The 27,100-nt window shown below is 37.4% G+C and overlaps 1 protein-coding gene across 2 annotated transcripts in view; it reads left to right on the forward strand.

The window, feature by feature from the left end:
• SGCD (sarcoglycan delta) overlaps window positions 1–27,100 on the forward strand; it is a 1,013,702-nt gene that overhangs the window by 361,394 nt on the left and 625,208 nt on the right. Inside the window, exon 1 of one of the 2 annotated variants that reach the window (XM_047774843.1) lies at window positions 5,563–5,874. The exons of the other annotated variant lie outside the window; for it this stretch is intronic. The gene's annotated coding sequence lies outside the window, so the exon portion shown is untranslated. Of the gene's footprint in view, window positions 1–5,562; window positions 5,875–27,100 lie in introns of those variants that run through there. 2 annotated transcript variants of the gene reach the window in all.

Consider the following 27,100-nt stretch of genomic DNA (forward strand, 5'->3'; position numbering starts at 1 on the left):
AAACAAATGCATAAATCAGCATGTATGGCATGAAGGAAACAGAAAAGTCTAGGAGGAAGACTTAGGAAGGAGATCTGGGTGGTTCTGCCTGAGGATGGGCTTGTAGAATGGAAGCAGCCAGCCTTGCCTGCATGTTAGTGCCTGCACCGTGCCTTGGGCAAAGGTGCAGAGGAGTTGTGATTCCCAGCAGAAGGAACAGGATGAGGGATGCTATGGGAGGAGGAAGGGGTCCTTGGTGGGAGTGGCAGGATGTGGGAAGGAAGCAAAGTGGCTGGAACATTATGGACGAGAGGTTGGAGTTGGCAGGGACCAGATCTCATAGGATATCGTAGGTCATGAGTAGGACTTTGGACCTCATACTAAGTATGATGGGAAGGCTTTGAGCGTTTAAGGTGGCTGAGGTTTTAAAAGATCAGTCTGGGTTTCTGACTTAGGCTTCTTGGTAAATATTGGAGCCATTTACTGAGATGAGGGGAGACTGAAAACCATGCAGTTTGCAAGGGGAAATCAGGGCTTTGGTTTGATCATGCTAAATTCCAGATGCCTTTAATGTATCTGAGCAGGGGAGATGTCCAGGAAGAAATTGCAAATGTAAGTCTAGAGCTGATGGAATTTCTGGAGTCTTTAAAATGTTCAGGGCCACAACTTGATTATCCTATTAACTCATTCTCTCAAAAGTAAATTACAGCTCCAAACATCTGGACGTTTGGATTCTAGATAAACAAGGATTTTCGGTGTTTGAATGGCTAGCACATCCTCTGGCACACCTCTATGTTTATCTGTCCACGACATTCACGAACTTCCAAAGGCCTTTCTTTTTCATATAGTTGCCTATATGAATGATTCCATTTCGTCTCATTTTTCTGATTTCCAAGTAATGTTTTTGTTTCTCAAGCAAAAATTAACTTGAGTTATTCTGATTTGCAGGGTATACAATTCTATATTATGCTATAGATACGCAAAGAGAGACACTAGACTTTTCTTTTTCTTAAAATAGAATCAAAATGAGCAGCTGGGCCAGATCCTCTTGCCTCAGATATAATTTAAACTAGAAGACTCCAGGTCATATGCTTGTTATTTATTTGTTTATTTTTCACATACTCGGTTTATAAGTATACTTCACATGAAACAATTTTGACGACTGCCCCCCGCTTCCTCTGTTGGGTGCAAGAAGGAGTCAAGAGTAATTTAAAATAAGAGTTCTATCCTCACAGGAGTTAGAAGATGTTTACCTTCTGGTAATATGTGAGAAAAGCCTTTCTCCAGTGCTTTGCCTATGGCAGTGCCAGCTTTCATTTATCTATTCCCCCTCTTGGATGGATTCAGGCCCTAGGCTATTTCTTTTCGTCTTTTCTTTTAAAGGACAAAGTAAGGTAGTAGCTGATAGACTCCACAGAGATTATTATAACAACGACTCCTCCTTAAGGTGCCACTTGTGTCTTTGACACCTGTGCAACATCTATGCAGACCCTTTTTTTTCCTGTTTTTTTTTTCTTTCTTTTTTTTTTTTTTAAAGAGCTGCACCTGTGACATATGGAAGTTCTTAGGCTAGGGGTCGAATTAGAGCTGCAGCTACTGGCCTACACCACAGCCACAGCGATGCTAGATCTGAGCCACATCTGCAACCTACACCACAGCTCATGGTGACACTGGATACTTAACCTACTGAGCAAGGCCAGGGATGGAATCCAAATCCTTATGATACTAGTCAGGTTCATTACTACTGAGCCACAGTGGGGACTCCTATGCAGACACTTCTAAACTAAGTCTCTTCCAAATGACCTCAGAGAAAACTAGAAACGTGTTTATTGAAATCTCTGCATTTTATTCAGTTTCCCCTTCCAGTTAATGCTACAAGTATCCTATTGACAGCAGGAACATAATTAGAAATGATGTTAAGGTTTAATCTCTTCTTTTGGGTGATTATGGATCTGAATATTGTTACCTGTGTTCAACCAGTCACAGTGGCCCAACTTTAAAGGAATGCATCTCTGTTGTACCTTTACTATTCTTAGATGGTAAGGAAAGGATGTTTCAGAGGACAATGTTTAAACTACATATTTAATTTAATTTAATTTATTTTTTTTAATATTTTGGCCATAGCTGTGACATGCAGAAGTTCAGGGATCAAACCTGTGTCACAGCAGTGACAGTGCTGGGTCCTTAACCACTAGGTCACCAGGAAGCTCTGTAGACCATACATTTTATTGGGAACTTACTCCTCTAACAAACCAAATTCACCTACAAATTAGATTTGAACAAACATGATGCCTTGTAAATAAGCAGTCAGAAAATACTTTAATTGGGCATGAATCTTTCCTTGACTCAGAGCCATAGACTGCAGTTCAAGAGCCAGGAGGGAGTCTGAAAAGTTAATTCCAGCAAGCCAGTAATAAAACTCACCCTAAGTAAAGCATGTTATTAGATGCTTAGTGGAATTAAAAAAAAAATAGAGTAACAGCTCTGTCACATAAGAACTTAGAGAACGTTAAAGCACACAAAATTCATTAGAATTAAGTTCTTTTTAAAGCTGGAAGAAAATGTATAAATCACCTAATCTAAGATTTACTTCTATAAATGACCATAAGTTCATTGGAGGAGTAAGCTCCCAATAAAATGTATAGACTACAGAGTTCCCTGGTAGCCTAGTGGTTAAGGATCCAGCATTATCACTGCTGTGGCATAGGTTTGATCCCTGAACTTCTACATGACATGGCTGTGGCTAAAATCTTAAAATAAAATAAAATAAATTTAAATTAAATTAAATATGTAGTTTAAACATTGTCCTCTGAAACATCCTTTCTTTACCATCTAAGAATAGTAAATATATAAGAGAGATGCTTACCTTTAAAATGGACTAGACTCATCAGAATGAGTGATATAGTCAGGGTCAGACGCCCTTCCTCATCTGGTATTCATTTTAACTCTGTCAGGTGGGCTTTCCTTGAAAGTAGCGTAAGAGTGTTCTTGGTGCAGCGTCCATGTAATGTGATGACCGATACCTATTTAGTGTAAAAGTCTGGTCAAAGCAGTTTTATCAAGTGAAGAAGGAAACTCGCCCCTAACCAGGTAGGTTTGAAAGAGGGCAAGTGGTTTGTCTCCATGGATAGTCATTAAAGTGGTTGAAATTCTGATCCATACAAAACAGGCTGGATGCCCAGTAATAAGAGCATGATTAAATGGACTCTATCATAGCCATCAAAAAGGAAACTGTAGAAGAATTGTTAATGACATAGAAAAATGTTCATGATATATCAAAATATGTACTGCATTGTAATGTCATCACATTAGTGTGTTACCTATCATTTGGTACAGCAATCACTTCTTCCAGTCTGTTGTAAAGACAACTTTCCAAAACAGTCAAAAGGTGCAAGCAAAAGACAGATTTTTGCAGCAGTGTTTATAATGGAAAAGTTCTTGAAACAACCTCAAAGTCCATCATTAGGGACAAATGAAGAATTATGTTGATGTCGGTGTGATCCAGGCTATTATGTGTAAGAGACAGATGGGTTCAAATAAAATCAAAATCATTCTGAATTTGATTTGTAAGTATCTGTGTGAACTTAAAATGACTTTCTCTGGAAGCAAAACAAACCATATTTAGTGGGTCTGTCCTCTAAAAAGGGCTAGGGAAAAAAAATGACCACCATTGAGTAAGGTGGGCTTCCTGGAGACAAGACTGATCCAGGTCTGAGCTAGACAATGTATGAATTGTATAGGGAATGTCTTGTCATACCAGAGAGCAGGCCACTAGCAAAAGTTACTAAGAATATGTCAGAAAGGGTGAGAGGCCAGCTTCAGGGAGCTCCTGCTAGCTGAAGATGGAAAGATTTTAGCTTCAATAAGTACAATAGTGGGAATGATTGGGAAATAGCAAATATCCATGTCTTCCTAGGAGTGCTAAACAAAACAAAACAAAGCAAAACAAAAAAAAACTTATGGATCTCCTTTGGAGTATGATTGGTAAACAACTCATTATTTGTTGAAAACAAATAAAGAATCAGTAACCATCTTGTCTTATAAAACCTCAGAGGCATCAAAGAATTGACGTGGAAAAGATGATCTTTTTAGAAACATAAAGCAATACATAACGAAGGAAATCGAATTAGAATATCACCATTTAATAATGCCTAGTCCAATAATAGAACTGCGGAATAATCATTAAAATTGCTAACATGGGAGTTCCCACTGTGGCTCAGTGGGTTAAGAACCCAACTAGTATCCATGAGGATATGGGTTCGATCCCTGGCTCCACTCATTGAGTTAAGGATCCAGCATTGTCACAAGCTGTGGTATAGGTCACAGACATGGTTCAGATCCCATGTTGCTGTAACTGTGGCATAGGTCAGCAGCTTCAGCTCCAATTTGACCCCTAGCCTGGGAACTTCCATATTCTACATCTGTGGCCCTTAAAAAAAAAAAAAAAAAAAAAGGCCAAAGCCTTTACCTACAATGCAATTCCTGCCCCCAGATGAACCTGATTCTGAACAAGCCTTTAGATACAATTCCCATTTATATTAAATACAGGCAGCAGAGGAGCCTGTTCAACATTCCCATGAGGATAAACTGAGTATTAGCTACGCTGTGAGAAACTCAAGGAGACAGACTTAGTTTCTTCTGAGACGATTTTTGAAGAAAATAAGTTGAAGCAAGAGAGAGTCGGGGAACTCTAGATTAAAAGAGACAAAACAGATGAGCTTCAAGCTTTAATTACAGTACATGTGAGTCATCTGGGCTCTTGTTCCAGTGCAGATTCTGGCTGAGGCAGTCTGAGTCGGGTGGGCTGGGGCAGGGTGAGGTTCTGCATTTCTAACCTGTGCTCCGGTGATGCCCAAGCTGCTGCTCCCTTGACTACACTTTGAAGAGGAAAGATTTGAGAGACAAGCCAGCCCGTTTCAAGATGTGGACCTCAACTTTATCCTGATTCGAACAATTAACCAAGAAAAAATTTGTGAGGGTAGAAACATGAATATTAAATATGGATATTTAATGATATGAATGAGGTGTTGCTACATTTCTAGGTGAGATATGCTATTAGATTATGACTAGTGAACAGCTCATTTATTTTATAAAAATACATAATGGACTCTCTCTAGTTGAAATGCTGTGATGTCCAGGATGGTTTCAAAATAACCTGGAGCAAGGGGGAAACTGGGTAGGAGCCTAGGTGAAAATAAGTTTAGCCATGAATTACTTACTGATTGTGCCGAGTGATGGGTGTATTGGATTCTTTGCACTAGTCTGCCTCCTTTTGTATATTTTTGAGATTTTCTATAAGAAAAGTTATTTTTAAAGTATATATTGCCTATGCATAGAAAAACTGTTAGAAGTATATTATGTGCAATATAATAGTAGTTAGTTATAGGCGATTTTTATTTTCTTCTTTGTGCTGCCTATAATTTCTGAAGTTCCACAAGTGTGTATCTTATTTTTAAAATCAACAAAGTTGTTTTGAGGGAGAGGCCAGTGATTATTAGCCCAGCTGAAAGTGACTCAGCTTAACAAGCAAAACCAAGTCCAGATTAGAGGAAGACAAGTTAATTAAAGCCCTTTCCCAGCAAAGAGAGAAGAGAGAGGAGAAAAACTGGGAAGGGGAAGACAAGTTTATTTACTTCCTCCTCTGCTAAGCAAACTTACGCCACAAGAAGTGGCTTCGTTGGTCCCTTGCAAGGATGCAGCCTCAGAACTAAAGACTTGAGAGGTGGGGAGGAAAGATTGGAAATCTTGAGTCAAGAGATTTTAAACTTTGGTCAGAAAAGGTGCCTTAGAACCACAAGCTTGCCGCAAATATCAGACTCTGCTAGACGAGAGCACTCCCTGGATTTGGATATCTTCATAGGTGTGTGTTGCCGGTGACCCTGTGTCTTGTGAAAGGTAAGAGACTACAGTGACTTAAAGCCCCACAGGCTTTGTGGAAAACGCAGTTAGGTCCACATTGCAGACCTGCCACTTAGCTGTGATGCAGCATTGACAAAGCGGTTTGGCTTCTTTAGCCTGAAGTTCTCTTTTGTAAAACAGAAAACAACAATGCCACTTTGCAGGTTTAGTAGTGCCTAGAAAGAGTACATATGCATTAAATAGAAATTGTTCTTGTGGTTGTCAGTAGAAAACAAAATATCCACACCTGCCATTTAACTCAGTCTATGAATTGTTTCCCACTTTGCTGAATTTTTATATTTTCTCTCACCTTCTCCTTTTTTAGCTGTTAATGGACCCCAGATTTGACCCTCTTTCCCAAAGAAGTGCTGAAATACTCTCAAACCATCAATTATCTTTCTGCATGTGTTTATCACAAAACTGACCTGGTCAAACATTCTCCCAAGTTGCTCCTGGGTTAGTGGATAAAATCCTATATAAAACGGAAGCTCTTGCTACAGAATAATTATCAAGAAATATTAGCCCAGGGTTTTTAAGTGATTTGTAAAGGTTAGAGTTTCAGAGCATCAAGCAGTCCAGTTGCCTTCTTGTATAACTTCCTGGAGGGGGAGGGAGGTGGAGGGGGAGAAGGCAGGAATAGAAGCAGCGGAAAATGAAGATGGGAAACTGAGGGTTGGATCCCACAAGTCTTCAATGCCATGCCTAGTAGTGTGGGTGTAAATCTTTATTCATGGAGGTGCTTGTTGAAAAATTTTGAGCAGGAATGGTATCTGATAAGAACTGAAATCCACTAAGATTTTTTTGGAATCAGTGTTTTGGGTAACTTGGTTGTCAAGACGGTTTAGAACAGCTAAGAGGATATTTCTGTCTTCAAGGCTAGAGAACTGTAGCGTCAAAGTAAGATGGTAGAGAGAGTATTGTTTGGATGGTGTAGATGGTATCTAAGGTTCTTCAAATATTTAGGGGCTTTTTTGGATAAAGCTTTATAGGAGACTTCTTAGGAGCTGAATTAATGAGACTGGGTATACAGAGAATGAGGCAGGGAAAATTGTATAGCTTCGTTAATTCTGGATTATATTTTCTTCTTGCCCTTTTCCTTTTTAAGGCTGCACCTGCAGCATATAAAACTTTCTGGGCTAGGGGTCAAATTGGAGCTAAAGCTGCCAGCTTACACCACAGCCAAGCCAGATCCAGGCCTCATGTGTGACCTACACCACAGCTTGCAGCAATGCCAGATCCTTAACCCACTGAGAGAGGCCAGGAATCAAACCCACATTATCATGGAGATTAAGCCACCTCCTAATGCTGGAATATATTGATTTAATAAATAGAAAAGGGAATAAGATCAATAAGTTTGTTTTGAGTTTGGGGTGACATGATGGGGCTCAAGGTGAATTCAAGTGTAGCCTCAACAGAGTTGTTTTATTTTATTATTTATGTATTTATTTATTTATTTTTGCTTTTTGCTTTTTAGGGCCACGCCCCCGGCACATGGAAGTTCCCAGGCTAGGGGTCGGATTGGAGCTGTAGCAGCCAGCCTACACACCTACACCACCGACAAAGAAACACAGGATCTGAACTGCGTCTGCGACCTACACCACAGCTCACGGCAATCCTGGATCCTTAACCCACTGAGCAAGGCCAAGGGTGGAACCCGTATCCTCATGGATCCTAGTCGGGTTCGTTAACTGCTGAGCCACAAAGGGAACTCCTTAATTTTAATGTATATAATCTAGTTGCAATAAGTATAAAGACTGGGAAAGGAAGGATTATTCCACATTATAAGAATTTTGATGATTTTTGATGATGAAGTGTGTTTAACTGATGTAGCAGAAAATGGGCATTGCTATTTTTGGAAACAAAAGAGAGCTGTAAGACAGGGCCACTGATAGGTGTGTCTATACTGTATTTCCCTCAGTCTAACATGGCCAGTTCCTACTGCTGGGTCAGCTGGCTCCCTGTGTCTTTATGCCTGAACTCCCAGGAAAATTGATTTAAAATCTCTGCATTTCAAGACTTCATCCTCATCTAAACCAAAAAGCTAGTCTTATAAACACATTTTCAATTTGTGTGGCTATTTACAGTAGAAAATAAAATAGCCTATACAAATGTCTGAAAGAATTTTGATTTCTGGGAGTTCTTGTCGTGGCTCAGGAGATTAGGAACCCAACATAGTGTACGTGAGGAGGTGGGTTTGATCCTTGGCCTAGCATAGGTCACAGATGGGGCTTGGATCTAGTATAGCCGTGGTCATGGCTGTTGCTGCAGCTGCAGCTCTGATTCAACCCCTTGCCCAGGAACTTCTGTATGCCATAGATACAACCATAAAAAGAAAAATTATAATTTCTGCAAAATAACACCTTTTCTTGCTAAAATTTTCCAAGGGTTCACCCATATTATTACAAACTGTATAGGCTGTGCCTGATTTATTACTCAAAGCTTGCCTTTAGCTGAGGACCTTAGAGTTTAAAAAAAATAAATAAATAAAAACTCAAGGAATTTTTGCTGTGGTGCAATGGATCGAAGTCATCTTAGTAGCATCAGGACAGAAGTTCTGTTCTCATCCCCACACAGTGGGTTAAAAGGAAGTTGCTGCAGCTTCAGTGTAGGTCAGAACTGCGGCTGGGACTGATCCCTGGCTTGGGAATTCCATATGCCACGGGGCAGCCAAAAAAGAAAAAAAGTATAAAAAATATAAAAAATAAACACACACACACGAAACCTGGGGAAAAGACACAGAGAAGAGGGTTAATGAAATCTGTAAGGTCCTGTGTCTGCTTCCTATAGGCTTTCTTCTTGATTGCTTTCAGGATTTACTTGTTCTCAGGCTTGACCCTAGAAGGTGAAAGTAAATCTTTCCTCAGAATAGCAGAACTAGAAAGATGATTTTCTCACATCTGAACTCAACTGCTAGTTTATGAACTTGGTATTTTCAACATATATAGCGGAAGAAGTGAAAAAAGGCATTATTTGCCAGGAAATTTCCCTTATCTAATAATTGAGGCTAGGGGAAGCTAGCACATGTATGTTATATTTAGTAGATTACAGGTGCTTTATAGCTATATTTTATTATACTCCTGCACTACCAAACTGCTATTGTGGACCAGAGAAACCCAATATGGCTGCCTGAAGGATGTATTGAAATTCATGGAATAGAACTGGTATCATTTGAAATAAAGTTCCAAATAGTTTTAGTTTCTGCCTTAAAGGTTGGGAGGGAAACATCTAAAAATAAACCCACTGCATGGATGTTAATGACCTGCAATACTGAGTAAAAATAAAGCTATTTTCAGGGAGTAGTACTAAAAAGTGAGAATTGGAGTATAAATTTGGTTCTACCAGCTGGTAATTGAAGAACAGTGCAGAATTGCTATTAAATAATTGGTAAGAAATAGAAAAGTAGGCACAGGGGAAATTTATTTTGAATGTAAAGGAAAAGTAAGAGGCAAGGCAAGAAATATCTAATGGGTTACCTGAATCATTCATAGATGATCTGGCAGATTTGGGGTCAGGTGCTGGGGTGCTCTTCTGAGCCACATCAAATTGTCTTATGGAATAATGCCATCATAGAATATTGCAGCTGAAAGACATTTGGTAGAATTTATTCCAGGGTTTTAAGTTTTTATTAACTGATAGAATTCTTTCTTTAAAAACATTTTTTTTTCCGGCTTTTTCTAGGGCTGCATCCGCAGCATATGGAGGTTCCCAGGCTAGGGATCTAATCTGAGCCGAAGCCGCCGGCCTATGCCACAGCCACAGCAATGCAGGATCCGAGGCGTGACTGCAACCTGCACCACAGCTCAGGGTAATACTGGATCCTTAACCCACTGAGTGAGGCCAGGGATTGAACCCGCAACTTCATGGTTCCTAGTCAGATTCATTAACCACTGAGCCATGACAGGAACTCCTAAAAACATCTTTGATAAATGCATAAGAAATCATTGTGTTGTACACCTGAAACTGATAAAATGTTATATGTCAATTATACTGCAACAAAAAATATATTGTTAAAACCATTGTCTTCCTTTCTCAGCCTTCCTCTCCCTTTGCAGTGGTCTGAGATGCCTCTTCAACTGTAAAATTCCACCAGATAGGGACATAATACCGCTACCTCTCCTTTTTCTAAGTTCATGGGTGAAATTAAAGAGCTTGGCTTGTAGAAAGTGTCAGGAGGGTATAGATGGTAAAGTTAGGATGAGATGGTCTATCTCCTGTGTTTCATCTCATCTCAGGTTCATTATCTCATTACCCGAGGTCTCTAGCCTGTTGCTATTGTGCAATGATATTATGAGAGTGGGATTTCTGATGGATTGTGGTGAGTAGAAAGAAGAGTGGTAATCTAGGAAGCCTTATTAAGAGCCCTTTGTAATCCAGATTTGAAGTGATTAAGATGGGTGTTGGGGTGACGGTAGTTAAGAACAGTACCACATGTTTGGTAGAGAAAATCTCACAGGCAGAGTTAATGAGATCATGGCTGGTCAGAGTAATTTGAAGAGTGCATTGGATCATGTTCATTTTCACCGTTTTCTTTCTTTCTTCCTTCGTTCCTTCGTTCCTTTCTTCCTCTTCCCTTCCCTTCTTTCATTTTCTTTCCACTTTTTTTTTTTTTTTTTTTTTTTGCTTTTTAGGGCCATACCTGCCTCATGTGGAATTTCCCAGGCTAAAGGTTGAATCAGAGCTGTGGCAGCTGACCTATACCACAGCCACAGAAACTCAGGATCCCAGCTGCTTCTGTGACTTACACCACAGCTCACAGCAGTGCTGGGTCCTTAACCCGCTGAGCAAGGCCAGAGATTGAACCCACATGTCATCGATACTAGTCGGATTCATTTCTGCTGAGCCACAATGGGAACTCCCATTTTCACCGTTTTCAACTGGTAGGTCATCTCCAGGTTTAAACTACTGACTTTTATGATAGTCCCTGTAGACTTTGGGGCTTCTGAACAGACAGACCCTTGTACCTATTGGTTTCACTACTTGAAATCTGAAATCTTTTCCAGATTTGTCCTTTTGACGTGCAAAATATCAGAGACCTGTAGAACTTACTTTGGCTTCAAGTACTTGTTTTAAAATTAAATAAGGAGTTACTTCATTGTAAATGAAATAAGGACCTGATATTGTCTCTGAGGATGAGGGTTTGCTCTCTGGCCTCGCTCAGTGGGTTAAGGATCCAGTGTTGCCATGGATGTGGCATAGGCCTCAGCTGTAGCTCTGACATATGCCACAGCTGTGGCAGTATAAAGTTAAAAAACAAAAGAAATAAGCTTGTTTAGAAACTCAGCAGAACTCTCTTTTGTGGTCTGTGTCCTTAAACAGGGAGAGATTTAGATCCTTTGGAAAATCAGTGAGGTCATTCTGCAGCATTCTGTTTTGTTGTGGTTGCTTCAAAATTCATAGATTTCCTCTTGTACAGTCTTCTCCTTCCTCTGTGTGCCTTCACCTTAAAGCAGCAGGGAGATTTTTTCTTTCCCCTTTTACTGCAGTTTTTTTGTTGTTGCTTTCTTTTTTTAATTTCTTTCTAAGAGCTCCTGAGAATAGTCTTCATTTTTGCTCTCCCAAATAGGTGTTTCATTTACCATAATTTTATGTACTGTGTAGTATAAAACTTTACCACCTTATTCAGTTCAAAATAAACCCCTCCTTATGAAAGGGGAATTCAATAGAATTTCTTAGAAATCTCAGGAAGATGAAAGTGAGAAAAATAGACATTCTCCTGAAGCAATGTCAAAATCTGAAACCTGTCTGTGGACTTTCTTAACATTGGTAGCTAGCTATGCAATAAAGTTTGGTATTTGGCACTTCTTGATGATTTAATGCAGATATTATATTAGCAATAGATAATCCTATTCTTCTCCAATTTCTTCTCACCTTTTAGGTATTTTGAGTTTTATTAAAACCTTTATAGGTTTTACAATAAAGGGCCACTCTGAACTTGGACAGTATGTATCTGGGTAATCAACCGCAAACATTTTTTCAGTAGGATGTGTCATAGCTCCCACGTGGGCATTTGTTGGAAACCCTCTCTGATGTTGGTCCTCGGCTTCCATGGATGATGTGAAATGACTTTGCAGAGGGAACAGGGAATTAAATAACTTGCGTCCATTCACCGTCTACCATGGACTCAGCGCCAGGCCAAATGATTTACATGCAATGCCTCTTTAATACTTCTGAGCCTGTGGGAGAAATATAATTATTAATTCCATTTGGCGTTTTGGGAAAATGTAGCAGATTAAGTAAGTTGTTCAAGTCACATAGCTAGTTTCTTGGGCTGACGTCTCCTGAAAGCAGCACTGAGACAAAGGTAGTTTTCTGAGAAATGATTGCCTGAAGCACAAGTGGAGTAACAAGGGGTGAAAGAGAGAACCAATATGTGGCTGGACACCATGAGGACATCTGTTGTTTGAATTTGCTGGTGGGATAGTCTTAGGAAATGCATCTTAAAACCGTCCACCTTGGGGATGAAGGGGAAACCTTTATTTATTGACAGTTGCCCTGCACCGACTTCTGAATTATATATTTCTGAGTGCCAAGGGGATTCCCACTGGGTTCTCCCACCATGGTGTCCATGTCAGAGTGGCAGGTACTCACACCAAGTATATGTCCAAGGTAAGATGCTATGAGTTTGTACCATTATGAAGATGGATAAAGCCTGCTTGAAGTGGATTTCTCAGGCAGTGGGTGGAATAAGAAGGGGCCAAGAGGTTGAGTGATAGTTTATAGAGGAAATCAGGTACTGCTAAGTTCCCAGAAGAACCAGGTTTTGAAACCTGTTCAAAACCTGCTCACTTTTCCACCATACATTGATGTATTCAAATGCAATATTGACTCCTTAGATTTGTGCTTCTGGGATCTATCGTAAGCACTTGATCATAATTCTTGGTGGAAAAGAATGCCTTGACTGAATTGCAGCAGAAGTGAAGCTCATCTTCAGCAGTTCTCAGTGTTGTTGCCTCTCTTTCCCGTTTTCCTGCTCTTGGGGCCTTGAGGTTGCTCTGTCCCTTCGGAACGCATTTGGCCCACTCTGGTTGTGAACTGTGCGTTACTCCTGTGATCTGTTCCTTCCCATGAGGACATATCCATCACAGTCACATTATGGTGGTGTTGGGAAAAATGGGAGCCCAGCCTGTGTTTTAAATCTTCTTCTATCTCAGACCATGTCGGCTTCACTGAGTCATTTTCCCTTCTCTGAGTCTAAACATTTTGTTTGCCAATGGGAAGATACAATATTTACATGATGAGATTATGTATGACAGGGAAAAGGTGGAAGGAAGAAAATGTCTGTGAAAACACCTGGATAATTGCTCTTCTCTATCCCCTCCCTCCCTCCTTATGCCCTCTTCTGGATCTTGAGGGGACTGAAGCCAATTGAATTTCAGATGAGATGTGTGGCTTTATTGGGACTTCTCTCTGAGAATATTTGGCTTCAATTTCCTGAGCTGAAAAGAAGTAGAAAAAATAAGTCACCATTTAGCAAACTCCTTCCTATTCCTGAAGACCCATCTCAGATGTCAGGGCTCCAGGAAGCCCCCTCAGATTGATACCTTAGGGCACAATCAATTATTGCCCATGTCCTTCTATTCCCAGTAACTGACTTTTCTAATCCCAATCCTCTTTGCTTCTTAGGGGGATGGAAGAAGGACAATTCCATGACAAAATATCCCTGTAGTTAGCAATAAGGCCCCAATACATCCCAGGGAATATTCAATTTATTCTCTTCTTTAGGATCAATATTTCTACTCAAGCTCTCGAGTCCAGAGCAGTATGGATTTGAGAGTGTCTTCTGTGTCCTAGTCATTTTGTCTCCAGGTGCCATTCCTTCACTCCACATGCTGCAGAGCCCTCACCTTCGCCCCTTGGGGCTTATGATCTAGTCCTTCGTGCACTTAGACACACACCGCTCTAGGTCAGCCGCACTTAGACACACACCGCTCTAGGTCAGCTGCACTTAGACACACACCACTCTAGGTCAGCAGAGGCTCTTCCTTTCAACCTTCCCAATATGGTTTTAAAATCTTTATTGGCTTTACGGACTCCTCAGCCCCCGACCCCAGCCACTTGTACTCTTGAAGAATTGGCCTCTCCAGCAATCCCATCTCTCTTTGTCCTAGCCTTACTGTGGGCTCAAGGTCCTTCTCAGCCAGGTCATAATCTGTTCCTAGTCAGAGGACTGGCTGTGGATATTCTGTGTTTTGACATTATTTCTGAGAATTCTGTGGTTTGGACTCAGAGCAAAGCATCCAAAAGGCAACCAGCATTTAGAAGTTAGAAAGATTAACTTCTCACTAGCATTTAAACAGTACCTTCTTATGTAAACTTTGGTTATCTTTTCCAGCCTTGACAAAACAAAACAAAAAAACAACACCCTCCACCCCAGACACTCTTTTCTTATGCAAGGGAAATGCCAAACTCTAGGGAAGGCAGTAGAAGAGAAAATTTTCTGGGCTCATCTCTCTTGGAGCACCTTGCTCTACTATCTTTACTGTTTTTCTTTGATTGAAAAATTTATTAAGATAACCATAAATTCACATATAGTTGTAAGAAATAATGCAGAAAGCATCCTCATATACTTTTTCAAGTTTCACTCCACAGGAGTATTTTGCAAAACTATAGTGTAATCCACAAGGAGGATATTGACATTGATACATGCTACCAATATTATTCATATTTCTGCAGTTTACTTGTACTTGTGTGTACCTGCATGTTTGTGTACTAATTTCTATACAGCTTTATTACCTGGGTAGATTCATGTGTCACCTCATAGGCAAGATACTTAACAGTTTCAACCCCCCAATTGCCTCCATGTTGCCCTTTTATAACTGTAGCCACTCCTGCCTCTGACAACCACTATCCTGTTTGCCTTTTCTAAAAATGTTATTTCAAAAGTGTCATATCGGTTGAATCACCCAGCATGTGATGTTTTGTGATCAGCTTTAATTCCACGTAATTTCCTATAGATTCATCCAAGTTGTTTCAGGTATCAGGTTGTTTTTTTTTATCACTGCGTTGCTTTCCATGGTATGCATGAACCATGCTTTGTTTAACCATTCATTCCATGGGAGACTGCTGGACAGATTCCAGTTTATAGCCATCACAAATATAGCCACTATGAATATTCATGTACTGGTGTTTTTATGAACAGAAGTTTTCATTTGCTTGGAATATGCAAAGGATACATAAATGGAATAAATGTCCAGGAGTACAGTTGTTGGGTCATATGATAGTTGCATGTTGAATTAAAAACAAAACCAAAAAAACCTGCAGAGCTGGTTTTCCAAAGCAGCCGTGCTAATTTAAAATCCCACCAGCAATGTATGAGTGATCCAGATCCTCGGCATCCTTGCCAGCATTTGGTGGTGTCACTGTTTTGTTTTTTAATTTTAGAAATCTGATAGGTGTATAGTGTTGTCTCATTGTGGTTTTGTGTTTTCCTAATGGATCATGATACTGAACATCTTTTCATTTGCTTGTCTGCCACCTGCATCATCTTTGGTGACATGTCTATTTATCTCTTTTGCCCTTTTTCCGATTGTATTGTCTGTTTTATTTTACTATTGAGTATAGACTTTTTATATATTCAAGATAGCTAATCTTTCATTGGATATGTTGTTTGCAAATATTTTCTCATGTGTACCTTGTCTTTCAACCCTCTTCACATGGAATTTCACTGAACTGAAGGGGTTAATTTACACACATGCGTGCACACACACACGCACACATTATTTTTTCTTGCATTATCATGCTCCATCATAAGTGACTAGGTGTGGTTCGCAGTGCTATACAGCAGGATCTCATTGCTTGTCCATTCCAAAGGCTAAAGGGTTCATTTTAATGAAGCCCAGTTTACCAGTTTTTTCCCTTTGTGGCTTGTGCTTTTGGTATAAAATTTAAGAATTCCTGTCCTAATACTATCCAATGTTTTCCTCCCCTTTTCCCTAAAAGTTTTACAGAGTCATTTCACATTTCAGTCTTTGTGAGTTAATTTTGGTCTGAGATATAAGGTTTAGGTCAAGATATGCTTTTTCCCTGTGGATCTTCAGGTGTTCCAGTAAAACTGGTTGAAAAGGCTCTATTTCCTCCATTGAATTGGTTTTGGGCCTTTGTCACAAATCAGTTGAGGATATTTCTGTGGATCTATTTCTGTGTCCTCTATTCTATGCTAGTAATCTGTGTGCCTATCCCCTAGGAGTACCACATTGCCATGATTTCTGCAGCTGTATCTTAAGCCTGAAGGTCAGCTAGAGGAAATGCACCTATTCCTACTTCATTTTTCATTGTCAGGATTACTTTAGGTACACAAGATTCTGTGTCTTTTCAACTCAATTTTAGAATAAGCTTGTCTGTTTTTTTAAAAAAATGAAAAACAAAAAGTCAAAAACTCCATCCTTGCTTGAAGTTTTTATAGGCATTGCCTTAAACCTACAGATAAATTTGGAGAGAAATGACATCTTTCCCATATTGAATAGCCCCATCCATGAATACACTATGCTTTTTCATTAATTTAGGATGTCTTTAATTTCTTTGTCAGCACTTTTTGGTGTACAGATAACTGTGCATTATCAGTTTAGCCTAAGTATTTGTTCTTTGGAGTGTTTGTGGGTGGTGGTATATGTTTCATTTTGGTTTCTGCCTATAAATTGTTAGTATGTAGAAATGTAATTTTTTTTTGCCTTTTCTATCTTTTTAGGGCCATACCCATGGCATATGGAGGTTCCCAGGCTAAGGGTCTAATCGAAGCTGTTGCCACCAGTCTACACCAGAGCCACAGCAGCACCAGACTCGAGCCGCATCTGCGACCTACACCGCAGCTCGTGGCAACACCGGATCCTTAACCCACTGAGCGAGGCCCACAACTTCATGGTTCCTAGTTGGATTTGTTAACCCCTGAGCCATAACAGGAACTCCTGTAATTGTTTTTTATGTGTAGATCTTATAATCTATAAACTTACTGAATTCACTTATTATATGATTTTTTTGTACATTCCTTGAGATTTTCTATGTTGACAATGCTGTCATTTATAGAGATAGTTTTCTCTCTTTCTTTGTAAACTGTCTGCTCTTTATTTCTTTTATACTTGCATTGCTGTAGCTATAACTTTCAGGGTTGTGTTCAACTTGATGGGAGAGCATTTAAGTGTTTCACGACTAAGTATGCTGTTAGATAAGAATTTTTTTTGTTGATGCTCTTTATCAAATTGAAGTGAGTTCCCTTTATTCCTAACTTTCTGGTTTTTTTCCCTCGGGAATGGATATTGTATTTTATCAAATGCTTTTTTTTTTTTTTCTTTTGGTCTTTTTTAGGGCTGCACCCATGGCATATGGAGGTCTAGTTGAAGCTGTGGCCACCGGTCTACGAATGGGGTTGAATCAGAGCCATAGCTGCCCGCCTACACCACAGCCAAAGCAATACTAGATCTGAGCTGCACACAGCTCACGGCAGCGCTGGATCCTTAACCCACTGAGCAAAGCTAGGGAGCAAACTTGCCTTGTCATGGATCCTAGTCGGCTTCATTACCACTGAGCCATGGTGGGAACTCCTCACATGCTCTTTATCTGTCAATTGGACTGATAATTTTTTTCTTCTTTATCTTTTTTTGTATACTTGATTACATTGATTTTTTTTTTGAACGTTGAATCTGCCTTGCATACTTGAAGTAAATGTCACTTGGTTATGGTATGTTAATTTGTTTTACATATTGTTAGAGTTGGTTAATGGTTTATTGAGAATTTTTATATCTGTGTTTATGAGAGATATTGTTCTGTAGTTTTTCTTCTGTTATTCTTTTTTTGAACTTTGATTTTGGTGTCAGGGTGACACTGGCCTCATAAAATAAGTTGACGTATTCTCACATCTATTTTCTGGAAGAGATTATGTAAAATTGCTATTCCTCTTAAAATATGTGGTAGAATTCCCAAGTGAAACCATCTGGACCTGGAGATAACTTTATCGAGAGCATTTAAATTATGTATTCAATTCATATGGTTTAGGGCTTTTCTCAGAGTCTCTTTCATCTTGGTTATGTTTTGGTAGTGTATTAGTTTTCTATTCTGCTGTAACAAATTACCATAAACAGTGGTTGAAAACAATATAAATATATTATGTTATATTTTTAGAGGTCATAAGTGTAATGTGTGCCTCACTGGACTTAGATCAAGGTGCTTGGCAGGGCTGAGTTCCTTTCTGGAAGACCAGGGAAGCATGTGTTACCTTACTTTCCCAGCGTCTAGAAAAGGCCAGGTTTTGTTGACTTGGGGCAAAACCAGCAATACTAGGCTAAATCTTTATTATGCTGCTCTCTCTCTGGTTCTCTGAGCACAGCTGGGAAAACTTTTCCCCTTTCTACAAATTAATGTGATTAGATTGAGCCCACCTGGATAATTCATGGATCAATTCAGGATGCCCTTTCCATCTTAATACATTAGTGCAAAGTCCCATTTGGCATATAATATAACATACGCATAGTTTCCCAGAATTATGATGTTGACATTTTAGGGGTCTATTATTATACCTACCCTAGGTAGTTGGTGGTTTTGCATATACTGATCCATTTCTTCTAAACTGTCAAATTTATGACTGTAAAATCTTTTGTAGTATTCTCTTACTTTTTTAATTACCGCAGGGCCACAGGATTTGTAATGATATACTTAGTTTCTTTTTTTTTTTTCCGGTCTTTTGTCTTTTTAGGGCCACACCCATGGCATATAGAGGTTCTCAGACTAGGGTTTGAATCAGAGCTGTAGCTGGTGGCCTACGCCACAGCGACAGCAACACTGGATCCTTAACCAACGGAACAAGGCAAGGGATTGATCCTGTGTTCTCGTGGATACTTGTTGGGTTTGTTATCCACTGAACCATAAAGGGAACTCTGGTTTCTTTTTTTTTTTTTTTAGTATCGGTGATTTTTTCCTCCATTTTTACTTTTATCAATTTTTCTAGAGGTTTATAAATTATACTGACTTATTTGAAGGAGTTTTTTAGATTTTCCTCTATTGCTTTCCTGTTTTCAGTTTCATTGATTTTTCTCTTGTCTATTGTTTCCTTTCTTTTGTTTTTTTTTTGAGGGTTTTTTGCTCTTCTATTTCTAGGTTTTTGAAATGGGAAGCTATGTTATTGACCTGAATTCTTCCATCATTTTCAATGTAAGCATTAATTTCTATAAATTTTCTTCTCAGCATTGTCTAAGCTATAACCTATATTTTGATATGCTCTCTTTGCTTTCATTTATCTCTATTTTGGTTTTGTTTTGTTTTTCGTATTTTTAGGGCCATATCTGCAGCATAGGAAAATTCCCAGACTAGGGGTTGAATCAGAACTGTAGCCACCTGTCTACACCACAGCCACAAGAGTGCCAGATCTGAGCTGCATCTGTAACAACATGGCAGATCACGGCAACACCAAATCTTTAACCCACTGAGTGAGGCCAGGGATGCACCAGTGTCCTCATGAATACAGTTGGGTTTGTTACCATTGAGCCACAATGGGAACTCCTCTATTTTTAATAATTCCTTGAAGTTCTTTGACTCCTGGATTGTTCAGAATTATATTATTTAATTTGCACAGGTTTTTTTGAGATTTTTCTGTTTTCATTATATTACTGATTTTTAGTCTAATTCCATTATAGTCATAGAATATACTCTAAACTTGATCAGTTATTTTAAATTTGTTGAGACTTGTTTTATCACTCATTAAATGTTGCATCTTGGTGAATGTTCCATCATCACTTGAAAAAAAAAGTCTATGCCACTGTTGTTAGGTAGAATGTTCTATATACATCAGTTAGATTTTGTTCCATCACATTGTTCAGAGCATGTACATCCTCACTGGTTTTCTGTAAATAGTTCTATAAATTGCTGATAGGGAGGTGTTGAATGCTGTACTTATGGATTTGTCAATTTCATCTTTTTAATTCTATCAATTTTGTCTTATGTATTCTGAAGCTTTATTGTTTGGTGCCTACTCATTTATGATTGTTATGTCTTTCTGGTGGTGGTGGATTAATTTTTTTTTCAAAAGATATTGCCCCTCTTGGTCTCTAGTAAATTTCTTTGCTCTGAAATCAATTTTATTAAATATTGATAAAGCCAGTTTTTGTTTTTTGGATTAATGTTTATACATTATGTCTTTTTTCCATCCTTTGCTTTCAGTTTATCTTTGTCATTGGACTTGAAGTGAATTTCTTATAAGCGGCATACATTTGTGTTGTATAAGTTTTAGTATATTCTTCAAATCTGTTTTGATTGAAGTGTTTAGAACATTTCAATTTAAATCTTTATAAGTAACAATATGTTCTAAATTATAAAAAAATCTTGATAAAGGATAACAAAGTTGGAAGTATCACATTTTCTCTTTAAAGAATTTACTATAAAGCTGTTCCAATACTATAAAGCTGTTCTTCATAGTTAAAGTTACACATCTATATCAATAGATTGATAGTCTCAAAATGAATTTGTACAGTTACAGTCAGCTGATCTTTGACAGGAGAGCCAAGGTAATTTTTTGGTGAAAGAATAGTCTCTTCAACATATTATGCTGGAACAAGTGGATATCCACATGAGAAGAATGAAGTTGGAATCATACTTCATACCATATACAAGAACACAGAATGCATGAGATATCTAAATATAAGAGCTAAAACTATAAAGATCTTAGAAGACAACATAGGGATACCTTTAATTAGGAAATCGTTTCTTAGGTAAAACATCAAAACACAGTACTTAAAAATAGATAAATGGTCTTAGTCAAAATTTAAATTTTTGTGCTTTAAAAGATACTGTGAAGAAAACAAAAAGACTAACCCAGAATGGGAAAAAATACTGTAAATCATATTGTGAAAAGGAACTTGTATCTAGAATACATAAAGAACTATAATAACAAAGTAATTAAAGTAATTTAAATGGAGAAATGATTAAAAATGCATTTTTCAATGAAGGTATAAATGAGACCAATAGGCACGTGAAAAGATATTTGTGAAGTGATACATCATTACAGTTTTGATTTATTTCTCTGATGATTAGGGATGTTGAGCAAATTTTCATGTACCTGATGGCTATGTGTATGTCTTTAGAAAAATGTCTATTTTGGTCTTTGGCCCATTTTTTAATCTTGCCGTTTGTTTTTCTCTTACTGAATTGTATGAATTGTTTATATATTTTGGATATTAATCTCTTATAAATCATATCATTCGTGAATATTTTCTCCCATTCAATAGGTTGTCTTTTTGTTTTATCAATGGTGTCTTTTGCTGTGTAAAAGCTTTTAAGTTTAATTAGGTCTCATTTGTATTTTTGCTTTTATTTTCTTTGTCTTAGGAGACAGAGCCAAAAAAAAAAATTGCTATAATTTATGTGAAAGACTGCTTATGTTTTTTCTAGGAGTTTTATGGGTTTTTGGTCTTATATTTAAGTCTTTAATTCATTTTGAGTTTATTTTTTTGTATATGGTGTGAGAAAATGTTCTAATTTCATCATTTTACATATAGCTGTCCAGTTTTCCCAATATCACTTACTGAAGATAATGTCTTTTCTCCATTCTATATTCCTTTTTCCTTTGTCATAGATTAATTGATCATAAGTTTGTGTGTTTATTCCTGGGACCTCTGTTCTGTTGCCTTTGTGCCAGTACCATGAAGTTTTGATTACTGTAACTTTGTAGTGTAGTCTGATGTCCCAGAGTGTTATACCTCCACCTTTTTTCATTTTTCCCAAGATTGTTTTGGAAAGTCCTGGTCTGTTGTGGTTCCATATACATTTTATGATTATTTGTCTAATACTATCAAAAACTCATGGCTATTTTGATAGCTGTTGCATTAAATCTGTAGATTGCTTTGGATATTTTGGACATTTTAATGGTGTAATTCTTCCAGTCTATAAACTGGAGATATCTTTCCATTTATTTATATCATCTTCAGTTTTCTGCCTCAGTATTCCTTTTTTTTTTTTTTTTGTCTTTTTAGGGCTGCATCCACACAGCATGTGGAAGTTCCCAGGCTAAGGGTCTAATTGGAGCTGTTGCTACCAGCCTATGCCAGTGCTACAGCAATGCTAGATCCAAGCCACATCTGCAACCTACACCACAGCTCATGGCAACACTGGATCAAACCCGCAACCTCATGCTTCCTAGTCAGATTCGCTTCCACTGTGCCACGATGGGAACTCCTTTATCAATATTTTTCAGTTTTCAGGGTGCAGGTCTTTCACCTCATTGGTTAGTTTTTATAAAATTAAATGGATTGTTTTATTGCTTTCTCTTTCTGATATTTATTATTAGTGTATGGAAAAGCAACTGAATCCTGTATATTAATTTTGTATTCTGAAACTTTAGTGAGTTCATTTATTGGTTCTAATAGTTTCTTTTTTTGGTAAAAATGTTAGGTTTTCTATATATAGTGTCATATGATCTGCAAATATTGACAGTTTTAGTTCCCTTTCATTTTGGATGTATTTTATTTCTATGTCTTGTCTGATTGCTACGACTAGGACTTCTAATAGCACTATGTTAATAGAAGAGTCTAGAGTGGGTATCCTTGTCTTGTTCCTAATTTTGGAACAAAAACTTGCATATTTTCACCATGTGTGTGATGCTAGTTGTGGGTTTGTTGTATATGGCCTTTCTATTTTGAGAAATGTTTCCTCTATACTAAATTTGATGAGAGTTTTTATCATGGATGAATGTTGAACTTTGTCCAAAGCTTTTTCTGCATCCAGTAATGAAATGATCACATGATTTATTTATTTTTTATTTTTTTTGGTTAATATGATGTTTCTCATTGATTGATTTGTGGGTAGTGAAACCTCCTTGCATGTCTGAAATCAAGTCTACTTGATAACGGTATATGTCTACCTATAATTGTTAAATTAAATTTGGTAATATATTTTTGAGGATGTTTGCATCTATATTCATCAGTTAAATTGAGCCACAATTTTCATTTTTTTGTAGTGTTTGATTTTAGTGTCAGGGTAGTTAAAGCCTCAGAATGAATTTGGGAATGTCTCCTCTTCAATTTTTGGAATAACTTGAAAATGATTACTTTAGCTCTGTATTTGATAGAATCCACCTCTGAAGCCGTCTAGTTCTGGGCTTTTGTTTGCTGGGAGATTTATGATTACTAATTCAATTTCACTATTAGTGATCAGTTTGTTGAGATTGTGTCTTTCTGATTTAGTCTTAAATGAGTATATGTTTCTAGAAATGTAATCATTTCTTCTAGATTGTTCAATCTGTTGACATATAACTTTGTAGCATTCTCTAAGGATTGATGATGAAGCAAAGGAACTCAGTCACGCTCTGCAACTCTCTGATCAATAACTGTGAGATAATAAATGTGTGTTGTTTTTAAAGCACTAAGTTTGTAGTAATTTGTTATGCAGCAATAGATAACAATACCCCACTTGCTTTTTATGTTAGTATGTATAGGGGAAAGATTGTCAGTTTTAACTTTATATTTGTCTATGTGGTAAAGATTTTTGTAAGAATACTTTGCTTCACGAACAATTACATTTACATATGGTCTGTTACACATAGATATATGTACTTGGATTCTTCTTTCTAATCTGTAAAGCCCTAACTGGAGCAAAAGAAATCCACAAATGATACTTTGACTTATTGCTGAAGAAAAATAGCACAGAAATGATGAGGAAGATCGAAGGCAACACTTCTTTTTGCTAAGTTGTTCACATGAGAATTTTCCTAGGTTAAGTATCACTACAAGTTAGTTATCATGCTAATCAATTGAGAGCCAAAGACAAAACATTTTCTGTCTCACCTCCTTAGAAAGCCACCAAAGAATAGGATTGCCTTAAAATAGAAAAGGCATGGAAAGGCATATGTTTTTTTACACTTTATCATCATGTTATCTCCTGGAAGTGTCAAATGCTTCATCATCAAGAAGATGAGAAACATGTTCAGGTGATTAGTAGATGTGTTTAGTATGTGTCTTTGTGAGTGTATGTATTTATTTATTTTTTTTAACCGTAAAATAGCCTTAGGAATCTTTACTTCTTTTTTACCAAAGTGAAGTTGATTTATAATGTGTTAGTTTCATGTTTATAGCAAAGTGATTCTGTTATACATATATTTTAAATTTCTCAAAATCTTTTTCCTCATAGGTTATTACATAATATTGAATAGATTTCCCTGTGCTATATGTAAGTCCTTGTGGTTATCTATTTTATATATAGTAGTGTATATGCATTAATCCCAAACTCCTAATTTATCCCTCCTCACCACATTTCCCATTTGGTAACAACAATTTGATTTTAATCTGTTGATTCTGTTTCTGTTTTGTAAATAAGTTCATTTGTATCATTTTTAAACCATATAATTGATATCATATGATATTGTCTTTCTCCATCTGACCTACTTCACTTTGTATTAAAATCTCTAGGTCCATCCATGTTGCTGTGAATAGTATTATTTTCTTTTTCTTTCTTTAATTTTCTTTAGAATTCCATTGTATATATGCACTGCATCTTCTTCATCCATTTCTCTGTCAATGGACATTTAAGTTGTTTCCATGTCTTGGCTATTGTAAATAGAGCTGCATTGAAAATTGGGGTGAATATCTTTTTTGAATTATGGTTTTCCCCAGCTATATACCCAGGAGTACGATTGCTAGATAATATAGTAGTTGTATTTTTAGTTTTTTAAGGAACCTCCATACTCTTCTCTATAGTGGCTCACGATTTCACCCATTATTACGTATAGAAGCTCTTCCTTTTGATGTTAGAAATCCAAGAATGTTTTTCATTCTCATATCTAATTATTTGGTCTCTTCATTTTTCCCTGTTGTAATAGTGCTTTTCTCTGTGCTTGTTAGATCAAAATCCCAACTTTAAAAACATAGGAATTGGTAAATCACTTTAAAAAATAATTTTACAAGTATTAATTGGACAACCTACAAGGAAGAGGATGATGTAAAACTATGCTCTGCTGGGAATTGAGATTTTTTAAAAAAGAAATTCTTTAAATACCTTTTGTTTTCTTTCAAAGTATCATGTACACTACAGATAGGGCAAAGACTGCCACAACCTACCTTGCTTTTAGAGGCAAAGTCCTAAAAATAATCTAACTGTATTCAGAAAAATGGTGTTCAGATCATAGATTGGCCTGTCGAGGCTTTGACTGAACATTCTGCTATGATGCAGCAAGTGTCATTTCTAGCTCATCAATACAAGGTACACAGGATGAAATCTTCAAAGGTCCATAGAGTAAAATCTCTGATTTTGAGTAAGCTCTTATTGCATGGGTGTGTCATGAGTGGAATAGGAAAATGTTGAAAGCCAGGGAAAGCTACAGGTCTGATAGAATCTTAACAGCACAGAGGTGATGTTTAGAGTCTAGGTATATACCTTTGCCTGAACTAGAGAAGTTCTCCACTGATGGATCCTTATTTCTCCTTTAAGGTACTTACAAATGTCTATATTTGAAATAAATGTTCTTATATTTGAAAGTGAAAGTAAGTCTACCATGGTGCCATTTCGGTAAACATGCTTTAATTATTTAAATTATACAACAGTATTTTTCACCAGTTTGGCACATTTGCCAAAAGACATTGTAGCTTTTAGCTAAAATTCAAAGCTTGAGGTTCTACATTTTAGAAGTATTTTGAAAATCATATCCAAAATATAATAGATAAAAAAGATTCAAACATTATCTTGGAATAGAGCCATAAATTATTTGAAGAAATTAGAATTTTTACAAATGTAGAGGATGACCTACTCAGTGGTGTCTCCAACTTTCTGTCTCTGTCTCACTCTCTGCCTCTTGTTCTAGCTCTGTATGAGATATTGTGTATAGAACTTGATGTTATCTATAGAGTAAGTAATGAGAGTTTACAGCCTCATCACATTTTTATTTCTCTTCATCGTATTCATAAGTCTATTATTATTAGGACTTTGAATAATCCTAGCACATATTCAGTAAATATTTGTGGAATAAATGCTGTAGAAATAGTTAAGGTTCTTTTTAAAAAAAAAATTCTGTGGGAGTTCCTGTTGTGGTTTAGTGTTAACAAACCTGACTGGTAACCATGAGGATGCTGGTTCAATCCCTGGCCTTGCTCAGTGAATTAAGGATCCATCATTGCTGTGAGCTGAGGTGTAGTTCACAGATGTGGCTTGGATCCTGTGTTGCTGTGGCTGTGTCATAGGCTGAATCTCCAATTCGACCCCTAGCCTGGGAACTTCCATATGCCACAGGTGCAGCCCCAAAAAGAAAAAAAAAATGCTGTGCCCAGAATTTTCTTTCTAGTGTTGAGTGTCTTTCCTTGGTAATATAAGGTGGAAGAAAATGAAAAAGTTGGGAATATATAGCCCACCATCATTTTACCCCAACTTCAATTGACTAAAGTGTTGTAACTCCATCCAGTGATAAATTTGTTCTCCAGATGCAAATAAAGACTTTGTGCTTGCTCTTTCATGTGACAGAGTGTGTAATATTCTGGAGGGAACATGGTTGATTTGATTTCTTGGAACTTGTTGATATTGTTGACAGACGCTTGTATGATTTTTGATTATTCTATACTTGAGGAAGCTATTGTCCAAATGTATTTCTTCCGTGAAATAGTTCTATATATTGTGAGATGTTTGGTGACTCTAGACTCTGGATACATCCAGAGTCTAGCAGTTGGTGAGAAATCTTTAAGTAGTCACACATGTAAAATAATGTTGATGCTTGTTTGCTCAGCAGTATGACATGAAGTTCTGTCGTCCTCGGCAATGCAGGTGCTTTGTCTAGTAAAAGAGAGCACTTGCTTTATTTCTTTTTCATAAAGCAGTTTCATAGTTGATACAGAATAAAACACAAGCCTTTGCATAACGTTTCCTTGAGGAACTCAGGGAGGGCCCACTATTGTTTATGTTAAATTTTTTCTTCTCTATCTCAGTCTTCTCTTATAAATCTTCATAGTTCAAAGAAAGGCAAAACCATGTCGGATTAAATGGTATTTTTCTGATAATGCTCAAAACGTTTTCCCAAGCAAAATGTAGTTTATGAGTTCACCCAAAGTTCTTATTGATTACTTTAATCTGTTATAAGGTTTGTGTGCAATTCCTAGTAGAAATCAATATAAAAGATTAATTAATTAGATTGGATTTTTATGGATTTGGTGAGTTTTAGCTACTTCTGTATAAATCTCAAGGTCTTACTGAGACCTTACTTAGACATCCAGTTTCCCATGATTTCAGAATAATTAACAGAGTTAGATAGCAAGTGATGTGTGAGCCTCCA

The sequence above is a fragment of the Phacochoerus africanus genome, chromosome 1, assembly GCF_016906955.1.
Source record: "Phacochoerus africanus isolate WHEZ1 chromosome 1, ROS_Pafr_v1, whole genome shotgun sequence".
Classification (NCBI taxonomy): domain Eukaryota; kingdom Metazoa; phylum Chordata; class Mammalia; order Artiodactyla; family Suidae; genus Phacochoerus; species Phacochoerus africanus.